General features: G+C 40.9%; 1 protein-coding gene across 2 annotated transcripts in view; it reads left to right on the plus strand.

Moving 5' to 3' along the window:
• chordc1b (cysteine and histidine-rich domain (CHORD) containing 1b) overlaps positions 1-4,704 on the plus strand; it is a 15,723-nt gene that overhangs the window by 3,500 nt on the left and 7,519 nt on the right. The window lies entirely within an intron of this gene.

Here is a 4,704-nt window from a genome sequence, read left to right on the forward strand (position 1 = left end):
TGCGTGCGTGCGTGCGTGCGTGCGTGCGTGCGTGTGTGTGTATATACTGTGCCTATACTGTAGCAAGCGGATGGGAATACCCTGTTATATGCTGTTAATTATTGAAAGAGCTTCTGACATTGAATACTTGATTCTGATTGGTCAATTTGGACATTTCAGAAGTCTTCTATGTTTTGCTAACAGACGGTTGCTAAGGAGAACAGACCGTTGCTAAGGGGTGTGGGAAGTCATATCACCTGCAGAAAGAAGTCCGGTCCATTGAATGTCAGCTGTATACAAACATTATTTTTCTCTATCAGAAAACACCATGGAATACTTTTTGAATATTTATTTTTATATTTGTGGCGAGCACAAGACTTGGGATTCATGATGGCTAAACTGTTGCCAGTAAAGAAAAGAAAAAGAGGTTAGAAGACAGAGCGCTGGAGTGAACGGACGTTACTGAAGTCGAGTATAGGATCCCTGTTGTTGTTCTTTTTTCACTTTTAAGCTATGTGCCTCAATTAATGCTTCACTTCTGTAGCAGCTTATTTATTTCCTCCCTCGTGTTGTCAGTCCGGGAAAAGCACATCTCCCTTCTGGCATCTTTCAACATGAGCCTGACACATCTTATTATATCTAATCTAACACACTACGGTTGATTCAATTCTGGTTGCACAAGCTTAATTATTAAGAAATGCTGCTTATTTTAGACTCAAGTTGGATCTCTAGGAAATAAAACATACAAAGTCTCAAAACTGATGCAGACATCTTAATTAGCCTCTGAGTGATTGGAGATTAGAGTTGCTATGGACACTCTCTGGGATGTCTTCTAAAGGTCAGACACAACCTAAAGTCTGGGGATTTCAACATGTGCAACAATATTTGTGTGTATGAAAAACTGTCAGGGTTACTTCATTGTTCTATTTATGAAATGTCAATTCATATTTTGGAATACATTACAGTGTTACATGTTACTTGTTTTTACCTTAAAGCGAGCGGGCAGTCCCCACAGGAGCAATTTGGGGTGAAGTGTCTCGCCCAGGGACACAACGACATGCTGACTGCAGTGGGGATTGAACCAGTGCCACTGATCCACAGCCTCCCTAGACAAACCCCTGTGAATAAGAGTATAGCCTGGACTGGTTTGATACGCCTGATCTAATTATGTCTAGGTCAGGTCTAACTAGAAATGCCACTATGTAGGAGATAACATCCAACTCTGTAATATCAGACAAATCCTACTGTTTTCAAATCTGGGACAAAAAACATCTTCAGAATCAGTAAAAACTGTAGGGCATTAAGGGCAAACAACCCGTTTCGTCTGTGTGTGTGTGTGTGTGTGTGTGTGTGTGTGTGTGTGTGTGTGTGTGTGTGTTGGGTGTGTGTGTGTGTGTGTGTGTTGGTTGTGTTGTGTGTTGTGTATGTTGTGTTGTGTGTGGTGTTGACAAGAGGGTCTGAGTCACTTGTTCCTGCACAATGTTCTTTGCAATGTCACTAGCCTCCAGATATCATTCACACTTGAAATTTGTGGACAACCAACGCTATGTTGACCTGGCCGGGACCAAATCTTTTATGGTAACACGAATGCTTTTGGAAATCTCTTTTAAATGGCAACGGTGATAGTTTTTAGACTCACTGCTGTCAGAAGGACTTTGAATAAATTTTTGCCTGAACTGTTTTTTTTTTTGGGGGGGTGTGTAGGATTGCTGCGCAGCCATGCTAACAGTAGGCATTGAAGCTTAATGTTTTCATGCTAAAATGCTCACAAATGATAAATGTTAGTGTTTCACTTGTTTTGCAACCTCCAAATATCCATCAAATATTTTCAATTAGCTGTATAGACGCAGGGGTCTCCAACTTTTCTTTTCAATCTGAGAAGCTACTTTGTGAAAAGAAAGTGGCCAGAGCTTACTTGGCATGCACATCGGCTTTACAATTTATTCACATAGCCTCTCATCAGTTGAATTAAGCTATACTTTTGGTAGCAACTTTGTGGAAATTGCAATACCTAAAGCTTATCAATAAATCTTAAGGCTCCACATCAAGCTTCGCAGAAAAGCGAAATGTCTCACAATATTAAATTTCTGGCCCACATAGTTGAAGTACTTTTCACTGGAAAAGACAGCCATAAAATGTCCTTAATGCAGCAACCTTGCAAGCAATTTCAGCTCTTTCACAAGTTAGTGAGATGAATGGGCACTGCATGGAGTCCACCAGAGGTGTAATGCTGGGAAACGCACTTAAGTTTTTCGCTTCCGATATCATTTAGAATGTTCAGCCGTCAGTCTTGTTTCTGTATTTAATTTTTTTTTCCAATGACATTCATGTCAGAAAAAGGCTGCTTCGCACAAAAGGTCTGTAGAAAGCAGAACAAAAATTAAAGCGACCATTTTTCCAGTGGCTGCTTGGTGAAATTGTTCTTATTAGTGCTTCTTGGGGTTACAAGGCGCTTCCAGAAAAATGTTTTGTTGGTAAGTTTTTTGGCTGAGACTTAAAGCTGAAAATTATTTTTTGGAGATCTCTTTTTTTTCTTCTCTTCTTTCGTCTTGTCATCTAAAATAAAACCTAATAAATCAATTGTAATAGGTCTAGGCTTCCCTATATCTGTGTGGTGAATTGTTTTCCATCCTCAAAAAGCAAAAAAACGAAATAAGTTTCGCGCAGTCCTAAGTTGCAGCTTCTGGCAACGGTCTTCTGTTTTAAAAAAAAAGACACTGAAATTGTCGCTGAATGTGGGCATCACACACATGCTTTTTGAAGTTCTGAAAACACAGCCAAGACACAAGGAGTTAATTTACAACAGCCAATATAAACAAAAAAAAGTGCATGTTGGGTGCACACTACATTCTCTGTCTTACTTGTTAGCATAATCCCATGAAGGAAAATCGAGATTAGTGTAGCTTCATCAATCTCATCACTGATTTAAGTTGAATAAAAAAAAGTTTCTATCGGGTTCCTAATCAGCCATTATTTTTCAGGGAGGGGGGGCGGGCTTTTTGGAGTAATGGGGCCTCCTTTCACTGGCTTCCAGTAACTGCTAGAATCCACTTCAAGAACACTTGGTACTAGCGTAACCATGCTGTGAATGGATTTCCTGGGCCCTTCTACATCCAGGTGACCATGGTTAAACCGTAAGGCACCCCAGAAACGTGGGCATCCGCTCTGCAATCAGGCCAAACAGCTCGCTGCCAGCCCGCCAAAACTTGGCGAGGGTGACCAATTTGCCATCAGCAAAAACCACGGGGTTTGCTTATCCTGGCTTCCAAAATGGTGGAATGAAGGCTCCTCACAGGGCCCTTCTTCACTTCTCTTAAAATTTTCAAATTTCCTGCGCTCCTCGGTCTTCGGTCTCACCGGATAGTTTGAAATTGTTTCTGCGCACTCTTGAAGTAGCCGTGCCAATTGGGCCTTATTTTTTTGGCCGGAGGAGGCGAGGAACCCGAGGAAGCCGATAATAAAGGAAAAAGGGCTATAACGCGAGGAACGGCACCAGACCATCCTCCGATGAAATCCTCAGACAATTGGCCCCCGCCCCCTTACTGTTGGGTATACGCTCAGCCTGATTGGACGATGCCACTGGGCATGCAGCTGATTCTGATGGCTTCTTGAAACATGAGACGCGCAGTTTTTGCCCAGCGGAGTGAAGAAAAAATAAGAACTCACGAGAAGTCCCAAAGCTCCTCAGTTTAAACGTGTTTTTTTGGTTTTTTCATTCAATTTTATCATTAGTTACAAATATGTTTGATATGTTCGAACAACAAAGTTGGTCAAAAAAAATTGTTTTTCATTTTTTGAAACATTTTTTTCATGATCGCTTTTTTCGTTTTTATATTTTTCATTTACTGTCATTTGCATTCCCCAGTCCAGTCATTAAGTTTTGCTTAATTAAAAATGTTTTAATTTGCTACATATCGCAAAACAAACAAACAAGTTGTGGCAATCGCAAGTGAATGTTAGATCTAACTTGGGTTTTTTGATTAGATAACATACATATCTTTTCTTCTCTCAATATTTTTATTTCTATTGTGGCACTCTTAATCAAATTCAATCTAACTATTGTTCGTTTTAATACATTTTAAGAATGGTCGTTTTATCTTTTAGAATAGTTTTCTTATTTGATTGATTTATTGGGTTCTAGCACAGATGATCAAATGTTTTTTTTGCTGTTCAGTAAAAATGTGTGGGCGGGGTGTTTGTGAAAATAACGGGAACAGAGCTGGTGTCAGACGAAGCTAAGGCTGTGGGCAGCGCATCAGCAAAGGAACGTCGCTTCAGCGTGGAAATGCCTCGCGGGAGGAAAAAGGACGTCCGCCATTGCTATAAAATCATTTCCCTGCCTTCCTCGTGTTTTTTCCTTGCACCTCCATTAGCTTTCCCTGAAGGGAGGGAACTAAACACCCAGGGGAAAAACGACGCAAGCGAGGGACGCAAAGGAAATCCATTTAACGCGAGTGAAGAAGGGGCCGCATTAGAAGAACCGCCGCAGTGGAACGGGTCCTAAAACCCGAAAGTAAGTTAAGCATTTGTAACGCACTGCCGGTTCCTTCGATTAAAGCAATGCATTTCTCCAATAAGGTCTTGGTTGGTTTGAACACACATTTAAGGAGGGATCACGTTTTTTGTTCTACGAGCATTAAAATACATGAGGCAGTGATCCACTTGTGATTTTTTTTGAAGGCAAGCGTGCGCAGTACTTCAGTAAAAATGCCGTAACTCACCGCG

This window comes from Notothenia coriiceps, unplaced genomic scaffold (genome assembly GCF_000735185.1).
Source record: "Notothenia coriiceps isolate Sejong01 unplaced genomic scaffold, NC01 NC01_scaffold00035486, whole genome shotgun sequence".
Classification (NCBI taxonomy): Eukaryota; Metazoa; Chordata; class Actinopteri; order Perciformes; family Nototheniidae; genus Notothenia; species Notothenia coriiceps.